General features: G+C 40.2%; 1 pseudogene; it reads left to right on the top strand.

Annotated features, from left to right (window-relative positions):
• Positions 1-3054: 3054 nt before the first annotated feature.
• Positions 3055-23841, top strand: LOC150060141 (nuclear speckle splicing regulatory protein 1-like; annotated as a pseudogene).
• Positions 23842-24045: the final 204 nt, after the last annotated feature.

The following is a 24045-nucleotide window of genomic DNA, read 5'->3' as shown; positions in this document are numbered from 1 at the left end:
ACATGCTTGCTTTATTCCTGCCCTTCTTTGTTCTGCTTGGGTGCAGTCTGGCTCACATCCACATTATTTTTCATTAGCACAACTTGGAGGTTTGTGTAGTTTTGCTCAAGAAGGTCTTCTTTTAGGCTGGGCAGCACTTCTGTTCCATAGGAAAATTCAGTCAGCTCCTTTTATCTATACTGATCAATGACCTGTTCTGCTCAGTCCTTAACACTGTGGTTGGAATATTGATGATGGTAAGCTAAGCAAATTACAGGGAAGAGAACAGCAGACACACTAGGCCCATTAACATGAGAAAATTGACCACTTTTAAAGCTGTTTATGGGCCTCATTGGGAAACACTCACATACACATAGACTCCAAAACCAGCAGCTTATCACCTTCGTGACCCCTCAAGAGAAATGTATGCCAGAGACTGATTTCTAAGAGAAAAAAACATTAAAAGGTCCTGCTGTTTACCTCTCTCATTTTCACCTTCCTTGCCTAAACTCATAGTAATGTTTCAAGAAAGCAGGTGAATTTTTAATCCTAAAATGACTTTTGTTTAAGGCACTGAACATAGTTATAGCAAGTCTGTGTAAATTGATTAGCAACAACACCTAGTTCTTAGTGAATAGATTCACTGGGCTATTTAGTGGGCTATTTAGGGTCCCAGAGTAGAAGCTGTCCAAAGCATGACACCACATTTAAAAAGAGCAGCTGGAGAAGGAGGGCATGATTCATTGGTTTTGAATAAAGTAGCTTTATGAAAATCAACAGAGCTACTACAATTATCAAGTGTATTACTTCAAAGGCATTAAGAACCATAAATCAAGCATGTTGGCGGAAGGATAATGATTTTTATGTGCAAACAAGAAAGCAAATGATATCAACTGAGGCAATAGCTAGAATCCTATCTTAAGGTGCCCAAGTACTGAAAACAAGTGGTTATTCTTCAAGATAGTTTGTCCCAAGCCACAGAAAGTTTGTAATCAGACAGTTGGAAGGAAGAAGAAATGGCAATCTTGCTGAAAGATTTCTTCCTCCTCCTCCTCCTTCCCTTTCTCCTCCTCCTACTTCCCCTTCTCCTCCTCCTCCTTCCCCTTCTCCTCCTCCTCCTTCCCCTTCTCCTCCTCCTCCTCCTCCTCCTCCTCCTGCTCCTCCTCCTGCTTCTTCCTCTCCTCCTCCTCCCCTTCCTCTTCCTCTCCCTCCTCCTCCCCTTCCTCTTCCTCTCCCTCCTCCTCCCCTCTTCCTCCTACCCTAGGGCTTGATCTCAGAGCCTGGGCACTGTCTCTGAACTTTTTTTGCTCAATGCTAGCAATTGAGCCACAGTACCCACTCCCAGCCACTTCCAGTTTCGTCTGTTCATGTAGTACTGAGGAGTTGAATCCAGGGCTTTATGCAGGCGAGGCAAGCACTCTATCAATAAAGCCACCTTCCTATTCTGGTCCAGAACTTCTAAGTACCAAAGTGCCTGAGTTGCTAATTCATTTTGTTGAAAATGTCTTGGAATATTGAGGCCATACAGGACTATGGCAGTAACTCAAAAAGGAACTCAGCAAGGCAAAGTTTACTTGTGCAAAAGCTTGTGTTATTTACAAGAAACCAAATAAGCAAAGGTGCTGGTGGACAGTTCACTCAACTCAGGTTTTATCCTTGATGCAGAACAAAGATTCACAATCCTGAACAACTGACTATAAGTTTACTCAAGCAAGCAACAAAAACAAGGATGCTTGACCAAAGCAAAATTGTGTTAACAAAAATATTTCTTACTCAGCACTCTGTCACTTAATCCACTAGAAAAATAATTCATAGAACAGAATGTAACTCAAGGAAAATAGAGTTCTAGTACAATGACAGCTATCCTTAAAGTGGACATGCTTACATAAAGAAAATACTTTGATAGAAAGAAAATCTAGTCAGCATTGGCTTTCTCATTCAGCAGTGTTCAGTAGTTATATTGATAGAGAACAGGTGTTTGGTGAGTGCGGTTTCAGCCTCTGAACAAGACTTCTCGTGCACAGTCACCAACCATGGTCATTACTCTGACAATGACAAGATTTCTTTCTACCTTCCAAACTGTAGTTTTATCAAGGTAGTAAATGGCTCATCTCTGAGTTTTTAGTTAACCATTTATGAAAGATGTCAGTCCTTGTGAAGGCCTTTGCACAGCATTTGACCTCATCACCATGCAGGCTCCTTCCTTTTCAGCTAATGTGTTTAGAGTTAGTCTCTTCTCTTATGCCATTCTACTAGTTGCATCTAGATGTTTGCTATCTCTAGTGTAATTAACAAACTTCTGCTGATTATACAATCTATATTTTAATTTACAATGAGCCATCAGAACAGGATGAAATCAAAACTGGCTGCAGTCTAATTTTTAGCTTTAAACTCATTGGGAACTCCTCAAGGGGTTCCCATCTATGGGTATATATGGGTCAAATGATCCATCACTAGGTAAATAGGCTGCTCTTTACCTGTTAAAGGGTTTTGAGATTGATCAGATGGGCAAAAATGCTAGAGTGAAAGACATGGCTAATTGAGCCAAAGAACCAGTTCCACTCCAATTGACCAGTAAGGTCCAACAGTGATTCTCTGCAATGTAACTAGTCAACTGTTTTGGAAATGGTTACTGCTGAGTGATCATCTCAAAGGATCAGCCTTAAGTGGATCCTGACAAGATTCCTAGAAATTCCAATTGTCACCACACACATTTAAGAGAGGGAAAGGGTGTAGCTGGCCTTGGGAGAAGAGGGCTGGACAGTTTTAGGTTTTTGCTTTTGTTTTAACACTTAAATTGTTGGCAACAGCAATGACAGAGTCTTACAAGAACAATTTCATAGGCTATGTCTTCCAAATAGATATCACCCCCCACACGGTTTGAGGTCCCCCGCAGTGAAAATGGGACTACATGAGCCTTCAGACTCTCTTGCTGTATAAGCCTAACAGTCACTAATGCTCAAATAGTAATGTTCAAACAGACTATTTCATCCACTCCACCAAAACATGAGTCTCCCTGCATCCACCCTCAATTTCCATGGACTCAAATTGTTAACCTCCACTATGGTTACCATAATGGGGCATTTGAGGGAGCATCGGGACTCTCTTCTCACAGGGGTGGTAATTATGTCCACAGGAGAACTTGCTAGAATGGATGGATTTGTGATTTCAATTTCAAGTCTAATCAGAGGATCAGCTCCTTTTGAGGCCCCAATCGAGGGTCTATCCAAAAGGATGGTCAACCTAAGGGAACCTCTATCTGTAATGTACAGGAATTTGGAAGATGGCTTTAGTGTCACATCAGGGCACAGCACTACAGTCCATTGCTAATTCTGATAGGAAGCTGGAACAATCTTGATTCAGCTGTAATGCATCCAAGCTTGCCCAGCACTCAAACAGCTATCTCAGTGTGAGAAGGACTTGATATTCTTCCGAAGCGGGATTGAGTTTGACTTCCAGGCTTTTGTCAGGACATGAGCCTCCAGGAAACTAAGGGTAAGCTAAGAAACTTAAAGTAGGATTTGAGCCCAAAGGCCTCACAACCTGAAAGAAAGCAAAGTAGATCAAAGGCCCAGCACAAAGTCCTACGGACAACTACCCTGAACTTGAATAATTAGCTTCCTATGGATAATAACTTTCTCTTTACTGTTGAGCAAACGCCACTTGCTTATGGTTGGCAGGTTTGAGCTGCCAGATGCCACCATGATTGAGAAAACATTTGCTTTTAAGTTAAAAAAAATAACTCTCTCTAGGAAAAGAATCTTAAGCCATTTTGTAATATCCCAGCCATTCTGGATGCCTCAAACCCGAACCATACAGTCACCTGCACTCAGTGAACCGAGCTAGGAGTCAGTTTAATAGCTGGGCCGCAGCTATTCTCTATCTTTGAGCTGATAGAGAGCAGCCCTGAGCTGCAGTGGGGCTGAGTTTTTAAAGGTAGACACCACATGCAGGTGGTAATCACCTTATGAAGTCACCTTATCTTGCTCATCATCAAAACCACAAGGATGAAACACACAGGTGGACCTGACCACTCGCAGGTGTTTGAGCAGGTTAAGCATTTTTACAAAAACAATAACAACTTGGCAGCTAAGCCTGCCAGGTCCTTATAATTTTTCTATGTCATAGGAATCAAACACACTTACTACCTATAACCAAATTTTTGTTGCTGTTTGAATTTAAAACTGCCTTTCTTTTGTCTTGTGCCAGAGATAGTTCTAGAATGTATTTGGTTAGACTTGAGAAGATAAGAACCACGTGTGTGTGTGTGTGTGTGTGTGTGTGTGTGTGTGTGTGTGTGTGTTCTGGGGATTGGGGATTGAACTCAGGACCTGGGGCCCTTAGCTTTTTTTTTTTTTTCTTAAGTCTTGTGCTCTACCACTCAAACTACAGCTCCATTTCTGGATTTGGGGTGATTAATTGAATGAGTCTTGTGAACTTTTCTGTTTAGGCTGGGTTTGAAGGTTGATTCTCAGATCTTAGTCTCTTGAGTGGCTAGAGTCACAGGTGTGAGTCACCTGGTCTGGCTAGAGGTAAGACATCCTTAATATTTTAAATTTTTTCCATATATTTTATTGTCATTAATAGAAGGGTTACATTATATTCACCAACTAGAAGGTGCATTACTTCACATACATTGATACCCTTTCTCATGTCATGGTCCCCATTTCCCTCTCCCCACCCCCACCCCTCATCTTGTTTTTTTCCCCCCCTTCCCTATCCGATTTCAAATAACCAAATATATCAGGTATACAATATATCAGATAACAAGGTGAAATACTGTAACAATGTGAGATAACCAAGGGACAGCAAAAGATATGAGAGATAACATAGTACATTGAGGACAACAATCATTCATTATATGGCTTTTGTTTCTATATGATGGAGGTCCTTTCATTTAGCATCATACTATATGGCCTTATGTATCAAGGTTTTGTTCTATTGTAAATTTCTGCTAGGAGAGCCCAAGGTTTCTACTGATTATGACAAATGAGGAAAACCATTGAGCCTATGTTCCTTTAAGTCTGGCTTACTTCAAGGTAAGATATCTTTTTAAAGTGATTTTTATATATTAAAAATAAGACCAAAAAATAAGACCATGTTACTTCTTTCCTCCTTTTCCCCATATGGTTTATCTCATATTGTTACTGTATCTGACTTTGTTATCTGGTATATTATATATACATTTATTTGTTTATTTGAAATAGAGAAGGGAAGGGGAAAGACAAAATGATTGGGAGGAGGTGGGGGAGAAAAAGTAGGACAAAAACATGAGAAGGGATATCAATGTTCAAGAAGTAATGTACCCACTACTTGATGAATGTAACTGTAACTCCCAACAATACCCCAACAATAAAACACAATAAAAAATAATATTGGGCCAGGAGTTTGGCCTAGTGGTAGACTGCTTGTCTAGCATGCATAAAGACCTGGATTCAATTCTTCGGTACCATTTACATAGAAAAGCCAGATGTGGTGCTGTGGCTCACATAGGAGAACTCTAGCCCTGAGAAAGTCCAAGGACAGTGCTCAGGCTCTGAGTTCAAAGCCCAGGACTGGCAAAAAATAAGACAATTGTAATTTTTAAAATTTTATTTATTTTATTTTATTGTGAAAGTAATGTAGGTTACAGTTGTAAAAGTAAGGTAATGAGTACATTTCTTGTGGAACAGTGTTGCCCCTACCTCATTTTCTTTCACTTTCCCTCTCCCATAACTCTCCTCCATCCCCAGCTTGTAAAGTTCACTTCCAACATAGTTCTTGTATCACTGTTACATTGGTTCACCCTTTATCCTTTCTCTCGTCATTTTGTTATTTCCTTTCCCCAACTCAGCTAAATATAGATACAAGACACAGGGTATCAAAATCAAATACAGTGACATCAGGGAATATACTAAAAGGAAAAAATGAAAGAGCAAAGAAATAATTTCATATAGTTTATTTAAGAAAAATCTCACCAACCTAGATGCTCCTCAGTAGATGATTAGATCAAGAAGATGTGGTACTTATACACAAAGGAATTCTATGCTGCCATCAGAAAGAATGACATCGCCCATTTTGTAAAGAAATGGAAAGACTTGGAAAAAATCATATTAAGTGAAGTAAGCCAGACCCAAAGGAACATAGGCTCAATGGTTTCCCTCATTTGTAATAATTAGTTCACATCTAGGACTCTCCTAGAAGAGGATTACAATAGCAGAAAACCTAGATTCATAACATCATATAGGATGAGATTAAATGAAAGATTCTCTAGGATATGGAAACACGAACTTTATCTTGTGTGATTGTTGTTCTTAATATACTATGTTATCTTTCTTCTCTTTTTTTTGCCCTTATGGTTAATCTCATATGGTTACTATATCTGACTACGTTACCTGGTATATTGTATATGCATTTGATTATTTGAAATAGGAAAAGGAAGGGGGAGGGAATGGGGAAAAAACATGAGAAGGGGTATCAATGTGTGAGAAGTAATGCACCTACTAGCTGGTGAATATAACTGTAACCCCTCTATACATTACAATAAAAAATTAAAAAAGAGAAAACCCCCAAACTCTTGTTTCCAAATGTTGGAGTTTATTTTGATTAGCATTATTTTATACAGTCACGTATATATGACTATTGAGCTATCTTCTGCTCTGATTCTCCTACACATATACTAATTATTACAAATGAGGGAAACCATTGAGCCTATATTTATTTGGGTCTGGTTTATTTCACTTAATACGATTTTTTCCAAGTCTTTCCATTTCCTTACAAATGGGGCGATGTCATTCTTTTTTGATGGAAGCACAGAATTTCATTGTCTCTATATGATCCATCCATTTGCTGAAGGGCTTTTGGGTTGGTTCCATATCTTAACTGTGGTAAATAATTCTGCAGTGAACATAGTTGTGCTAGTAGCTTTCTTGTGGCCTTGTTTGTGATCCTTTGGGTGAATGCCCAGGAGTGGGATTGCTCCATGTTGAGCAATGGAGTATGGAGGAACCTCCATACTGCTTTCCAGAATGATTGAACCCGTTTACATTCCCACCAACAGTGTAGTAGCAGTCCCTTTTGGCCACATCCCCACCAGCATCTATACATTTAGTTTCATTCTATAAATCATTGTAAATTTTTACACACACACTCACTCATGTTTTAGTTTTAAATATATAGTGTATGCATAATGAGTTCAAAAATGAAACCCTAAAGTACTCATATCTCTTCTTCAACATTTTATCCAAAGGACTATTGGAGGAATGTCTAAGAGAACCTCCTTAGCCCTGTTTTCTTATTTCATTAGACCTGTATTTCCTTTTTTTTTTTTAAGCAGTCCTGGGGCTAGAACTCAGGGCTTGGGCACTCTACCTCTAGAGCCACAGCACCACTTCTGGCCTTTTCTGTTTATGTGGTACTGAGTAATCAAACCTAGGTTATTGTGCAGCACTCTATCACTAGGCCATGCTCCCAGACCCTGGACCTATAATTCTTACTCCCCATTTCCAGCAGATTTCTCTTAAGTTTTCAGAGTCATTCAACACCCACTCTTGTACTCACATGCTCCCCACCCCAAGGTTTCTTGTACAACACTTTCTCTGCATCTGATTTCCTCCTAGCAGGATAATAAAACCGTAGATAAGGGCTATTTTAAGTCTCTTGTCAACAGTGAGGTCATGCTGGTTTTGCCTGATCAGGGAGATGCCCAAATAAAGCAGCAGGAAACCTATATTATTGAGGACATCTCTAAACTTTATCAGGTAACAAAAGATCCATGTGGAGTCTCAGAATGTTGAGAATATTTCAGGATATTGGGGTGTCATGTAGACTTGTTTTATTATCTCTCCTAGCTCATGATTCATTCATGTTGAGTAAAAGGCTCCTGGCTTGTGGCTCTACCACTCTCTCCAAACTTACCAACCCCATCCATTATCAGCTTTCACATACTCCTGAAGTTCTTGAAGATGTTGAAATGTGATTCACACATGTCAGTTCTTTCCACTATTCCTGCCCTTACGTTAGATAGTGGTAACACTCATTTAGTCAACTTTCCCTAGGACTCTAGTGTGTGCCAGTTTGTTGGTTTTGTTTCAGTATTGTGAATCGGATGAAGGGCTTGGAACTTTCATCTTCTTGTTTTTATACAAGGTTGGTGCTCTACTATAATGACCTGGCAGGCTTAGCTGCCAAATTGTTTTGTTTTTGTAAAAATGCTTAACCTGCCCAACCATCTGGGAGTGGTCAGGTTTCATGCTTGGGGTTATTGACTATGGGCATTGTAAGGTGATGTCATAGGGTAACTACCACCTTTGTGTGGTGCTTGCCTTTAAAAGCTTAGTTCCACTGACTGTCAGGGTTGCTCTCTATCAGCCCAGAATTGGAGAATAGCTGCTGAGCTACTATTACACCGACTCCCAGCTCCATTCACTGAGAGATGGTGACTCTATTGCTGGGGGTTTCAGGTCCCCCAAAATGGCTGAAATATTACCCTGCCATTTGAGCCACACCCTCCCATATTTAACTTTTCAATTTTTTTAACTCTTCAACTTTTTCAGAGCATAATCTTGGTTAATATTTCAGTATTGAAGAGAGGAACAACAGATGGATCACAGTTAGAACTAGCCCACTACTCAGCTTCAGACACTTGAATAGTACCATTGTCCCTGAAATAGTTAATACCATCTCCTAACAAAGCCTCCTAAAGGAAATCATTTGTAAGATTTGCATTTCAGATATATTTAATATCTTTAGTCATTTATTCAGTTTAAAAATATTACTAAAGCATTTTACAATAGTATGTAGAAACCTGGATTTGAGATGTTTTAGTAAGGAAAACTAGCTAAAAACTAAAACTTTAATTGAAAGCCAGGCACTAGTGGGTTATAACTGTCATTTGAACTGAGGTGCTTAAACCTAAAGATAAAAAATAAAGCCAAAACCAACAGACAAATCCAAGAGACTCAGCAAAAAGTGAGATGTGGAGGTTTGGCTCAAATGTTAGAATAAAACCCCTGAGTAAAAAAGCCAGTAATGGAAAACACAGCAAGATATATGAAACAGCCTGGGAGTTACACCAAATAGCCCAGGTGCAAAGTATATGAGCTACTACTGAATCACAAACACCTCTTCCCTCTCACACTTACTCTACCTTCATCCCCACTGCCAATGAAAATGGCCTTTAGACCACAAAGAAGACAGTAAATGTTGGTAAGAGGCACAGTGAGTGAGAGTGAGAAGACTACTGAATAAACTGTTCCCACTGTAGGTGGTCTTTGGTCCTTGAATTACATATCAGCTCTAGGAAGAATTCACAGGGGAGAGTGGAGATCCGTGACCTGTGCTGGAGGCCTGGGGAAGGGAAACTCTTGTTCTGATTGTTAAAATTGGAAGCTCTGTAAAAAGCTGTAAACATAGATCCTATAAACTATAGAGAGATTCTACTTCTCATTCTAAGAAAGAATGGTTTAAGATGGCTATGGGAGCCTGAATCTGAAGGAACAAGCGGATTGTTCCATAATTTACACAAGTATTGACTATTAGGCTGCATTTCCAATTTATTGGCTAGGTTGGCAGACTGACAAGATACAGGTGAAACTCTGTATCTGTGTAATAGCAAGAGTCTCCACAAGAAGGACAAGAAGCAATAAAGAACTAAAGACAAGTAAACAGACTGAGAAAGGAAGGGAGAGGTACTAGTAGAAGGCAAGAGCAGAGAAACATTTGCTGCAGAGACAGTCTCTTTGCTAAGAAGAGCCCCTGCGTACAAGCTGCATATTGTCCACCATCCCACGAACCTTGGATTTAGACACAAGCTGGGCCTGTCAGATCATGATTTGTCTGTTCCGAATAAGATTCCATACAGTTGTGTTCAATGACCCTGATATCCTCTCCATCCTTGCCACCCCTTCCCATTATCTGCTTTCACATTCTCCGGAGTCTGTAAGGACTTTGAAGTCTGATTCACCTGTGGCAAGTTCCTGCTTTGGTGAGGTATCCTAGCTCTGGTTGATTGCTCAGGTAAACTGTTAACCCTTTTCAAACAAGCCACTCACTAAAGAGTGTGAATCTACTTTCTGACCAATAAGAATGTAGAGCAGTAACAGTTTTAGGGATAAAATCTGTGGGAAGACCTATCCATCACACTTGCTTACTTGGCTTTCACTTACTAGTGAACTATTCTGTTCTTGCCTTGCCAAGATTATTCTTGCCAAGGGGGTCCTTATTCTGAGAAATTTTGAGCAAAAGTCACCAAATGGGGAAATTTGTTGTAGCAGCCATAAGAAAGTAACTTAGAGGAAACAAAGATGGTAGAATTCTGAGGTGCCTCGGCTAGGTAGGGATGATGGTGAAGAAGAAGAGATTGCCATATGATAGTAAGTAGGACTCTTTAAGAAGTCCTGTAAGAGAAAAAGAAGGAGAAATCAAAGTAGAAAATGGTGCTTGTGGTCAGATAGTACAAAGATTCACTGATGGAGTCATGCTGCATAGTGTTGATGCCCCAAGCAGACCTTTTAGCTAAGGATGCCCAGACAAAGAATGAAGAGATGAAAAACTGGACAAGAAGGTGAAGCGTAGGTCATAATACCACATCACAGCCAAATCAATCATTTTTTTATGATTTGAAATCATTTGGGAATATCACATGTAAGGAATCTTCAGGAGAAAGGAACAAGGTGGCAATTCTGGGCAGGCAGTATAGGTTTATTTTGCCGAAGAAAATGCAGCAGTTGCATCATATTTTGAAAAAACCATTTGGGAATGATTCTGATGGTGATGAAGGGAGCTTCCTGAGTGAAAGCCTTCGGAGGAAAGCTGCTAAGAAGCAGACCATGAAACAGACCAGACTGGACATATAATAGTATATATGAGTATAATAGTATTTATGATGAAATAGTAGTATGTATGATGAAATAAATGGAGGGAAATAATCCCAACTTGATTCTGGGAAATGACTGAAAGTCCAGGTATTTTCACAACTTACTTAAAGCAGTTAATGGGATCAGGAGTTTCGCTTAGTGGTAGAGTGTTTGCCTAGCATGGGTTCGATTCCTCAGTACCACATACCTCATAGAAAAAGCCAGAAGAGGTGTGGAGCTCCAGCCTTGAGAAAGCCTAAAGACAGTGGTCAGGCCCTGGAACTGCCAAAAAAATAAAGTAAAATAAAAGCAGTTGACATTAGAAAAAGGAATAGAAAAAAAAGAATGGAAAAGAAAATACAGAGAATGGAAAATGGAAAATTCAATGGTAAGACATTGTGACATTGTAATAAACTGGCAGGCTTAGCTGCCAAGCTGTTTTTGTTTTTGTAAAAATGTTTAACCCGAGAGTGTTTAGGTTCACCTGTGTGTGGTTTCATCCTTGTAGTTATTGACTATGGGCATCTTAAGGTGACATCCTAGGGTGTCTACCACCTGAGTGTGGTGTTTACCTTTAAAAGCTCAGCCCCACTGAAGGTCTGAGGCACTCTTTCAGCCCAGTGTGGCGAGTAGCAACTGCTCTGCTATTAAATTGACTCCTAGCTCAGTTCACTGAGTGCTGGTGGCTCTATTGCTGGGGGGTTCAGGGCTCCTCAAAATGGCTGGAATATTAAAACACCTGTACATTTAGACAACTGCAAGAGAGAACTGAAGAGGAAGAAAAAGAGGACTGCTGTACTTGAAGCACATCTGGGTGTATCCGAGCAGAACAAGCTCAGTGGATTTTATAGGGCATCTGTTAAGTCAAGGGGTTGGTGGAAGAAAGTACATAAATGTAGTTTTCATGAAGCCAGTTTTGGAATAAAAGAAGGCCAGGGGTTACTCAGATGAAGTAAATTCAGAGAACAGAGTACCCCAACAAAATTGCTGCATTCTCCAAAGTGATGTGAAAGAGGAGGAAAACCAGATGCTGACAGTAATTTCAATAGTAAGAGCAGTGAAGAGAATGAAATGGAAGAAAATAAGGTGAACTTCAGAAAATAAAAGGTCACAGAGACCTCCAAGGATTATTCCAAGCATCACAGGAATCAAACCCATTCATAGTCAGCTAGTGAAGAAAAAGGCACCAAATATCACACCAAAAGTTCCAAGTCAAGAGGACATGAGAAAAGTAAAGTTCAGTACCAAGTCAGCCATTACAGAGACCGGGAGTATCATTGCAGAGAAAAGGATTCTCTGAGGCACAGAGAGAGTAACCATAGATATTCCCACTGGAAAAGACAGAAAGAGACACTTTATGAAGGTAAACTGATGAGAGCAGAGAGAGAGAGAGAGAGAGAGGTGACAGAATGACAAAAGGAGAAATGCTCAAGAGAATAAGAAATTGATCGTGAAAGGGCCGGGAGTTTGGCCTAGTGGTTAAAGTGCTTGCCTAGCATGCACGAAGACCCGGGTTCGATTCCTCGGTACCACATACATAGCAAAAAGCCAGAAGTGGTGCTGTGGCTCAAGTGGTAGAGCTCTAGCCTTGAGAAAAATCCAGGGACAGTGCTCAGGCCTTGAGCCCAAGCCCAGGACTGGCAAAAAAAAAAAATTGATCGTGAAAGAAAGAGAAGAGAAATGTAAAGAAAGGGAAGGTTGGGAGCTGGTGATTCATGCTTGTAATCTTAGCTAATCAAGAGGCTGAGATCTGACTTTGTGGTGCAAAGCCAGCCAAGGCTCATAAGTTTGTGAAACTCTTATCTCCAATTAACCACCAAAAAATTGGAAGAGATGTTGTGGACCAACGTGGTAGAGCACTTGTCTTGAGCTGAAGAGATTAGGGAAAGCACCCAGGCTGAGTTGAAACCCCATGACTGACAAAAAAAAAAAAGAAAAGAAAAGGAAAAGGGAAGACCATGTAAAAGAAAGACATGAACATACTGCACACTGATTGTTGGGGGCCGAGTAACGCCATTCTAATAACTTTCTGCTGAGACCTGTAGTAGGGGTAAACAAGTGGACCTCTTTATCCTGCCCACCTGTTGTGCTGATAGGCTCCCGCACCCAACATAAGGAGGGGAGAGAGAGAGAGAGAGAGAGAGAGAGAGAGAGAGAGAGAGAGAGAGAGAGAGAGAGAGGGGGGGGGGGGAGGGGGAGGGGGAGGGGGAGGGGGGGGAGGGGGAGGGGGAGGGGGGAGGGGGGAGGGGGAGGGGGGAGGGGGGAGGGGGAGGGGGGAGGGGGAGAGGGAGAGATTCCTGCCTTGATGAAGCTGTGTGGCGTTTCTGTTCGTGCTCCGGAGAAGCAAGGCTGAGTGCGGGAGGACAGTGGGCCCTCTCCTCTCGCGGCTTGGACTGGGGATGAAGGACCCTGACACTGATAAATACAGAGAAAGGGGGAAAACAATTAGTAAGTGTTCAGTCTTCCAAAAGAAATTGAGATAGAAAGGAAAGCAGCCCAAATGCTAAGGCAAAAAATGAGTTTCTTGACTAGCACAGATCAAACAAAATGAAAAACTTGGAAAAAGATGAAAGACACCAAGAGAAACGTTCTAGTTCTGAGATGTCACTGGGAACTAAACACAGACAGCAGATATGCAAGAAAAGGATAAGGAACAAGAAATGATACAAAAGGCTATGAGCAAGCTTGCAAAGTAGAACTATGAGGAAACTCCAAAAACCGTAAGTGTGTGCTAAATTTGAAGATATGTGGGAAAATTAGCTCTATTACAATGAACAAAACATACCTTGCTAATCATAAAGAAAAATCATCAGTAACAACAATTACTGAAAGTAATGTTTAAGGGAATATAGAAAAGGTCTGTGGGATTGTTTCTGTTCAAAAGTTGTTTGCTCACTCCTGGATAGAAATCCATGTGGAGAGGGAAGGTGTGTAAGGACAGAACGGTAGAAGGCAGTAGAAGCGGATGGGAAAATAGAGACCATTTTATCTTAAAGGACTTGCCTTAACTCAAAGGCTAATTTAGAGGCTATGTGCCAGAAAGGCAAGAGCCTTGAAACAGGTGGAGGAATGATGCCAAATGACACCAACTGATCTCAATTACCTGGTCCATCGTTTCTCAGTTTTCCAGCTCTAAAAAAACCCCAAGATCTTTCCTCCCCACACCACCCCCAATCTTTTTTTTTGCAAGATATATTCTGGTTTATTTGTCTTTGATCCAATCCTCTAAATTGCCATTCTAACCTGAGGGAGATGATATTTCATTGTGTTACTCTGATTAGTAAAGGTGAACCTTTCTCACGTGTCTAGTCTATCCTCTGGTTTATTACGTTACTCATCACAATAGTCTAAACACAAAATCAACCTGCATATTCTTCAGTGGCTGAATGTCTAATGAACACATGAACTATTTGCACAATAGAATACTAGTTTGCCATAAGAAAGGAAATCCTATCTGCCTTAGCATGGATAAAACTGCAGGTTTTATGTTGAGTGAAATAAGCTGGATACAGAAAGATGTCATATATCATGGAAATTGATTAGTCAGCCATGTACAAGTACAGATGCAAAGATGGTCTCCAGAGATGGGGGCATATAGCATGAAGGGGGACATAAAGAAATTAGAGGGTTTCTAGGTATTAGGGAAAATAAACATTATGGAAATATGACTGAATTTGAATAATTGGTGCAATTATCATCTATCTTCAAGTGTAATAGCTTTTTTTTTAAATCCTCATTTCCCCTAGCTATTCTGATTAGTTTTCCCATTTCTAGTTTCTGAGATTGAATAATGAACTGGCTAGAGGGCGTGACTGATCTGAGGCCATCTTGCTATTCCCAATCTCTTGGTAAAGTGCTGAGGTTAAGCAAAAAAATCTCTCTGACTCATTTGTTGTCATATGTTTGGCTCTTAAAATGAAAACAGTTTCCAATATGTAATAAATTTAAATGTTATTGTTGCTGTCAGTTGTGGGGCCTGAACTCAGGGACTAGGCATTGTCCCTGAGCCACTTTGTCCCCAATTCTAGCACTCTACCACTTGAGCCACAGCACCACTTCTGGTTTTTGAGAGGTTACTTGGAAGTAAAGGTCTCATGGGACCTTTTCTGCCTGGACTGGCTTTGAACTACAATCCTTAGATCTCAGCCTCTGGAATAGCTAGGATTACAGGCGTGAGACATAACACCTGACAATTTAAAAGATTTTTAACAAGTCTTTTTTGAGTTATTGTAATTCTTCAAACTCATGTTTTAATTTTTTCCCATTATCTTGCATTCATTGTCTTCATCACTTAACCAGATAGACATGACAGATGTGTTTTCATACTTACTGCACATTTTTCCATCTTGAGCATACAAGAAGTCATCAGAGACTTTGTTAAGGATTCAGTCTACCATCATTCTTACTTAAGGCATTCATGGCACCTAATATTTATTAAGCACATTACATGGATAACTTGCAGTTGATCCTCTGAATATATCTATCAGGAAGATAGAGGAGATGAATAATTGAAAATCACAGCCAGAAAGACAAGAACAAAATTGTCTTGAGCAGAAATTTGGAGAGCTTGTTAACTTTGTTGAAGAGCTTCATGCTTCCAGATACTCTCAATTACAACTCCAGTTGTCCGCAGAGCAGAGGGCTCCTCTGAAGCCTGGTTCACAAGCTGCAGCACACAGCTGGTAGGAGCGACTGGCATTCTCTATACTACACTCTCCTCTCACAGTGTGTTCAGCATCCTGGGCCCTTTGAGTCTCAGGCCCAGGCTGTGAGGGATGGCTTTGAACCTTACCCCTCCGATCTCAGCCTTCTGAGTAGTTAGGATTACAGATGTGAGTCGCCGATGGCTGGAGGTGCTCTTTTGTGTCTTCTGTCTTTTTTGGGGCCTAGTTTTGGAGCTTGAACTCAGGTCCTGGGTTCTGTCCTGGGCTTTTGCTTAAGGCTAGCGCTCTACCACTTGTGCCACAGTGCTACTTCCAGCTTTTTCTGTTTATGTGACTGAGGAATTGAACTCAGGGCTTCATACATCTAAGCAAGCACTCTACCATGAAGCCACATTCCCAACCCCTGTGTCTTCTGTCTTAAGAAAGGTTTCTCTGATCATGCCTTCTAATCCTGATCCTCATCTTGATTGTTTCCTTATCAGTGTCTATGTTGCAACTCATCCCTTCAAGGATCCTTGCTAATGCACAGATGCAGGCATTTGCTGGATAACCACCAGTCTACCAATCTATCCAGTAAATAAACCAGAAATGCAGCCAGCTAGTCAGTACTTGGTTGTATTAAGAATCCACATGTTCCTCATGAGTCAAGCTTCCTTCTCTTTGTCTTCCCAATCCATCCTTTCTAGAGTTGTAGAATCTCCAATTTATAAAGTTCTAATTTAAAATTAATAGAATTTTCCAGTTTTGATCATGAAAATGGTATTTTCCTATCCGTAGGCCTCCAGCAGAGTCAGTTGATTAAGCACTTCCTCTGTGGCTTCTCCTCATAGTTGATGTGAAATTGGGTTGAAGAATTAATACAACAGGGGTAGAAGCTATTGGACATTTTCTCTATTGTCTCTGGCCCTCAGTGTCTCTCACCAATATTTACTGCCTTCTTCTGGGGTGAACAAAACATTCTTATTGGCATAGGATAAGGATAGAGGGCAAAAGGAGACAGGATTCTGATCATTTTTGCAGCAATTTGGAAGCTTTGAACTTGAGACAGATTAGTTGACAGATAACTCACAGGGCTATCACAATTAACTTTGTGCTGTGCTTGTGTGTGTGTGTGTGTGTGTGCATGCATGTGAGTATTGGGGTTTTACTGAGGGGGCAGGGCTGCTCTTGCTTAGTATTTTTTGCTGAAGACTAATAATTCTTTCCCTTGAGCCACATCTCCACTTCTTTTGCATATTAATTGTAGAGGAGTATTTCAGATTTGTCTATCTGAACTGGATTCATACCATAATCCTCAGATTTCTGCCTCCTGTGTAGGTAGGATGACAACTGACACCAGGGGCTTTTAATTAATGCTTTAGGGTTCTGCTCAAAAGTCTATAAAAACTCAAGTTCTGGTTTTTATATGCTACATTAAAACTATATTTTAGTAGCATATTCTTAAACTGAGTAAATGAAATTAAAGATATATGTGTTGCAGATATAGCTAAAGTAATTTCCTATCAATAGGGCTTTGTTTAGGATATAGTATTAAAACTCAGCCTGCGTTCAATCCCTAAGGTGTTTTCTTTCCCCTCATGGCCAGTACTCTACTGTTTGAGCCACTTTGGCTGAAGCCAAAGCCACTTTGGCTTTTTGGTGATTAATTGGAGACGAGTCTCTCAACTATTTCTGTCTGCACAGGCTTCAAAATATGACAGATCTCAGGGTCTAGAGTAGCAAGGATTTCAGGTATGAGCCCCCTTGCCTGCAGGGTCCAATACATTAGCTTAAGTGGTAGATTCTTTGGGATAGCTTTTACTACTGTTGTATTTAGCACTGTTTATTTTTATTTAGTTATTTTTTCCATTCTTAGGGCTTGAACTCAAGTACTGGGCACTGTCCTTGGGCTTTCTCAAGGCTAAGCTCTACCACTTGAGCCACAGCACCATTTCCAACTTTTTTTATGTATGAGGTACTGAGGAATTGAACCCAGGTCTTTGTGAATGCGAGGCAAGCACTCCACCACTAGGCCAAACTCCCGGCTCCAAAGGAGATAGGAGGGAAGGAAAGTGGAAGAAAATGAGGAAAGGGGTGACGATGTCAACCAGAAATGTATTCATTACATTATGACTATAGCTGTAAGCCTTCCTACATTACCTTGACAACTGTTTATGTTTTAGAATTTAATTTTGTTGTCATTTTCTTCCACTTTCCTTCCCTCCTATCTCCCCACACCAGTTTTAAAGTTCATTTACAACATAGTATTGTAATTATTTCTGTTGCATTGGTTCACTCTTTGGCCTTTGCCTCACCATTTTGTTATTCCCATTTCATTTCTCAAATCAGACAAACATATATGCAAGGCACAGGGTACCAAACTCAAGAAAAGTGACAACAGGGGATAAACCAAAGGAAAAACATCTGAAAGAACAAACTACATTAAAAATATCAACAAAGTAAAACCTCTTGCTTCCATATCTTGGAATTCATTTCACTTAGCATCATTTTATATGGCACATAGAAAATAAGCTATTGTAAGCCTTTATGAGGACTATTCTAGATATGCACTAATTATTACAAATGTTTCTTTGTGTCTGGCTTACTTCACTTAAGATTGTTTCCAATATACTGAAAACTTTACAAGAAGGAATAGGAGACACACTAGGCCTCCTTGGCACAGGTCGAAACTTTCTCAACAAGGACCAAGGAACACAACAAATCAGAGAGGCTGGATAAGTGGGACTGCATTAAACTGCAGAGCTTCTGTATGGCAAAGGACATAGCTAGTAAATTAATTAGGAAGCCTACAGAATGGGAGAAGATCTTCACTAACCATACAACAAAGACTTCATATCTAAACTATATCAACAGTTCAAAAAAATTGAATCACTCAAAATCTAATCTTCAAAGAAACAACCATCCCATTAAAAGATGAACCAAAGACTTACAGAGAGTCTTCTCTGCAAGAAATAAGAATGGCCTATAGACACATGAAGAAATGCTCAACATCTCTGGTCATAAAAGAAATGCAAATCAAAACAACTCTAAGATTCCCCCTCACTCCAGTTAGAATGGCCAGGATCAAGAAAACTAATAACAACAGATGCTGGAGGGGATGTGGCCAGGAGGGATCACTACTACACTGTTGGTGGAAGTACAAACTCATTCAACCACTATGGAAAGCAGTATGGCAGTTCCTCAAAAGACTAAACATAGAGCTCCCCTATGACCCAGCAATTCCACTACTTGGCATTTACCCAACCATCCAGAAACAAGGACATACTAAATCCACTAGCACAATGATGTTCATTGCAGCACTATTTACCATAGCAAAGATATGGAACCAACCTAGATGTCCCTCAGTTGATGAGTGGATCAACAAGATGTGGTATTTGTACACAATGGAATTCTATGCTGCTGTCAGAAAGAATGACATTGCCCCATTTGTAAGGAAATGGAAAGACTTAGAAAAAATCCTATTAAGTGAAGTAAGCCAGACTCAAAGGAACATAGGCCCAATAGTCTCCCTCATTTGTCATAATCAGTAGAAACCTTGGGCTCTCCTAGCAGAGATTTACAATAGAACAAAATCTAGAGACATTAGGCCAAATAGTACGACACTAAATGTAAGGAACCATATAATAAGTGACTATTGTCCTTAATGTACTATGTTATTGCTCATCTCTTTTGCCATCCCTTGGTCATCTCATATTGTTACAATTTTTCAACGTGTTATCAGATATATTTTATATGTGCTTAATTGGTTATTTGAAATTAGATAGGGAAGGGGGGAAATCAAGATAAGCGGGGGGAGGGTGGGAAGGAAATGGGGCCCATGTCATGAGAAAGGGTATCAATGTTTGTGAAGTTATGCACCTTCTATCTGGTGAATATAATGTAACCCTTCTATTATTCACAATAAAAAAAAAGTTGAAAAAAAGATTGTTTCCAAATAGAAGGATCTCCAGGATATGGAAACAAGAGTTTTATCTTGTGTGACTGGTGTTCTTAATGCACTATGTCATTTGTGTTCTCTTTGTTGCCCTTTGGTTAAGCTCATATTGTTACAATATCTGACTTTGTTACCTGGCATATTGTATATACGTTTGTTTATTTGCAATAGAAAAGGGAAGGGGGGAAACAAGATGATAGGGAGGGAGTGGGGGGAGGGAAGTGGGGACAAAAACATGAGAAGGGGTATGAATGTGTGAGAAGTAATACATCTACTCTCTGGCAAATATAACTGCAACCCCTCTATACATTACAATTTTTAAAAATGATTGTGTCCACGTCTTCCATTTCCTTACGAATGGGGTGATGTCATTCTTTCTGAAGGCAGCATAGAATTATGTTGTGTATATATACCACATTTTCTGGATCCAATCATCTACTGAGATGCATCTGAGTTGCTTTCATCCTTGTTTGTGGTCCTTTGGGATTGGGTAAATCCCCCAAAGTGGGATTGCTGGATCATAGGGAAGGTCTATGTTTAGTTTTTGAGGGAACCTTCATGCTGCTTTCCAGATGGTTGAACAAGTTTACTTTCCCGCTAACTATGCAGTAGGATTCCATTTCGGTTACTTTTCCACCAACATCTGTTAATAGATTTCTTGATAAAGGCCATTCTAACTGGGGTACGGTGGATTTTTATTAAGAAAGTTTAGACCTGTGCCAAGGAGCTCCAGTGTTTCTCTATTCCTTCCTGTATTGTTTTCAGGGTATCTGCTTTTACCCCAAGGTCTTTGATCCATTTGGAACTGATTTTGGAGCAGGGTGATATATAAGCATCTGATTTTAGTTTTCTACAGGTGTTTAGCCAATTCTACCAGCAGCAATTGTTGAAGAGGCTGTCTTTCTTCCATCCTACTTTTTTGGTTCCCTTATCAAAGATGAGGTGGCCATAGGTCTGCAGGTTTGTTTCTGGGTCTTCAGGTATATTCCATTGGTCCTCAGAATTGTTCTTCTTTTTTTTGCCAGTCCTGGGCTTGAGCTCAGGGCCTGAGCACTGTCCTTGGACTTTCTCAAGGCTAGAGCTCTACCACTTGAGCCTCAGCACCACTTCCAGCTTTTTCTGTATATGTGGTACCAAGGAATCGAACCCGGGTCTTCGTGCATGCTAGGCAAGCACTTTAACCACTAGGCCAAGTTCCTGGCCCCTCAGAATTGTTCTTGTGCCAATACTAAATGGTTTCAAATACTATATCTTTGTGATAGAATTTGATGTTAATCCTCTCAATCCAGGAGCATATGAAGTTTTTCTACTTCCTCAGATTTGATTTAATTTCCTTTTCTAGGAATTTAAAGTTTTTACCATAGAGGTCCTTCACTTCTTTGATTATGTTAATTCCTTGTTATTTTCTTTCAAGGCTATTATAAAAGGAGTTGCTTTGATTTCAGCTTCACTCTTCTCATTGTTGGTTAGCATAAGGAAAAGCCATGGAGTTTGTGGATTAATATTATGTGCTGCTACTTTGCCTAAGTTTTGTTTGTTTGCTTGTTTTGCTGGTCCTGGGGCTTGAATTCAGGGCTTGAGCACTGTCCCTGGGCTTTCTCCAGGCTAGAGCTCTACCACTTGAGCAACAGCACCCCTTCTGGCCTTTTCTATGAATGTGATACGCAGGAACTGAACCTGGGTCTTTATGCATGCTAGGCAAGCACTCTTACTCCCAGTTCTTTGAATCAGCTGGAGTAACTTGGGAATGAAGTCTATGGGGTTCTTTAAATACAGGTTCATACCATCTGCAAAGAGGGAGAATTTTACTTCATCTTTCTCTATTTGGGTCTCCTTTGTATTTCCTTCTTCCCTTATTACTCTAGATAGGAATTCTAATACTATATTGAAGAGGAGTGGAGAGAGTGAACATCTGTGTCTTGATACTGATTTTAGAGGAGATGGCTTTAACTTTTCACCATTAAGTATAATGCCAGCTGTAGATCTATCATATACGGGCTTTAGTATATTGAATTCTGCATGGTTTCCAAGTTTCTCCAGTGCTTTCATCATAAATGGATGTTTTTTTTTCTACTTTTACAGTTGTTCCCCTCACCTTCCAAATTTGTGTTGAAATCTTCTTACGATTATGGTACTTGTAAGTGGGGCCTTGTTGAAGAAGCCCTGATGAATGAGAGTAGTGCCTTCAGTAAAGAGGTTTACGACCATTGCTTCACTCTACTAGCGTGTGTGAGTGCAGCAAGGGTGCTATAACCGTCCATGCCACCCAAATCTTCTAGTTCCTTGATCTTGAATATTCTAGCGTGTACAACCTTGTTATTTTTGGAGCTACTCAGATTATATCATTTAGTTATAGCAGCTTCAATCCAAAATTTATTCTTTAAAATTTAGTTTGGAATAAAATATGGCTAAGCCAGGTGCAGTAGTTCATGCTAGTAATCCTAGCTACTCAGGAGGCTGAGATCTGAGGATTGCGGTTCAAAGCCAGCCCGGGCACTAAAGTCCATAAGACTCTTATCTCCAATTAATTGTCAGAAACCTGAAAATGGTACTGTGGTTTAATGGTTAGTGTACTAGCCTTGAACTGAAGAGCTCAGGGACAGCACCCAGGTCCAGAGTTAAAGACCCATGACTGAATATATATATATATATATGTATATGGCTAAATATAGATATTATGTTTTATTCAAAAGTGTAGATAAAAATGTATTATCTGAACAAACTGGGAGTGTAGGCACATCCTTGTCAGTGTGCACTGAGATGGATATGAGAAGACTTGAAGCAGAGGGTGACAGAGTTCTCGGGCATTTTCTTCTGCCATTTGAAAAAAATAATATCCAGATTCATGAGGCTAGACTCTGGAATGGAGGACCAGAGGGCTCACTCAGAGATAAGATCCAAGAAGTTTGAATCATGGCAAATAATGTGTTCAGTAACAGTAACTATCACTATAGAGCCAAAAGAAAAGCAGCTTCCCCACCATGGATAAGTGCAAAACAGAATTTTGTCAACTCAATCTTTTTCTTGGCAATCTGTGGGTTAAATTTCCATTTTGGTTAACGTCTATTCTTTAATATTCAGTGGCTCTTCAAATTATGGAAGAGAGCAATGGAATTGATTAGAAAATAAGCTGAAGGTCAATTTGGGGTTGCTGCAGCAAATGGAATTGTGATGATTCCTATAATCTCTACCCTATGGTGTTATCCCTGTGATTTCTTTTTTTTCAGATGCAAGTAAAGTCGCCGATCAGTAAACTGTAAATTGGGAGAAAATCTTGGTAGACCTGACCTAGTTACATGTTCTGATTAAACACAGAAAACTTTACCTGGCTGATTAGAGAAGGCCTTAGAGAGTTGAGGGGGATGGTAGGAGCATTTCTCTGCTGCTGAGATGTAGAGGCCAATGTGACCAGGATCTGAGAATAGCCTCTAAGAGCTGATGGCTACAACAGGGTCCTCTGTCCTAGGAGACCAATGAAACGAGTTCTGCGAGTAACTGAAGATAGGGACAGAGCTAAGTGACATTTTCATTTCAACTTCATGAGATGCTGAGTAGAAGACCCAACTAAAATATGTCATAAAAGTGACCCCTCTGGGGCCAGGAGTTTGGCCTAGTGGTAGAGTGCTTGCCTAGCATGCATGAAGACGCAAGTTTGATTCTTCCATACCATATACATAAAAAAAGCCAGTAGTGGTGCTGTTGCTCAAGTGGTAGAATTCTGGCCTTGAGGAAAGCCCAAGGACAGTGTGCAGGCCCAGGACTGGCAGAAAAATAACCCCTTTCTGAGGATAAAGGATACAGTCTATCTTCAGTTATCTCTGGCTTCAGGACCTCCTTCCCAAAGGAACCCTAATCCACACTTATTAAAGTCTTTTATATAAAATGGCATATAGACTCTACATATCCTCCTATATATTTTAATTCATTTCTAGATTAATTATGATGTGCCTAGCTACATATTGTATGAAAAATTCTGTAACTATTTGGTATAGATACAATACATATACATATGTCTACATATACATATATAAGTATATATCTACATATGCACACACATATGTATATTTATATACATACAAATATTTATACACACATATATGCATACATATGCATACACATATGTTTTATATTTTATATTTTATATATGCATATATATATTGGCATGCATGCACTGGTCCTTAGTCATGGCTTTGAACTCAGGACCCTGCACTCTTACTCTGGTGCTCTACTGTTGGAGTCCTTCTCTGATGTCTAGGAGAGTAAGATGGCGACAGAGCCCACAAATAACACAGACGCTGGAGACCAGACTCTTGGTGCAGATCTAACTTTATTTTGGAAAACACGCTTGCTAAATGCAGATGGAGCGGTCGCCACCAAGTCATCAAATAGGGACCTCTCTGAATGCGACCGTCAGCCAATGGTGTCCTGAGACACGTCCTGCTCGCTTGGAGTATCTGGGAACTCCTATTCTAGGTGGGAGAGACCAGGCACCCTCTGGCTCCTGACTGCTTGTATCTCTGAGTATGTACGTGCTGAAGCACAGGTGGCAAGCAGCGGGCTCCTATAGCTACCCCACACTCTACCATTTGACCTATCCCTCTGTTTCTGGATTTTTTACTGGTTAATTGGAGAT

This window comes from Megascapheus bottae, chromosome 8, assembly GCF_031878675.1.
Source record: "Megascapheus bottae isolate mThoBot1 chromosome 8, mThoBot2.hap1, whole genome shotgun sequence".
Classification (NCBI taxonomy): Eukaryota; Metazoa; Chordata; class Mammalia; order Rodentia; family Geomyidae; genus Megascapheus; species Megascapheus bottae.
The sequence above is the reverse complement of the archived record's forward strand: the minus strand, read 5'-3'. Positions and strand labels throughout refer to the sequence as shown.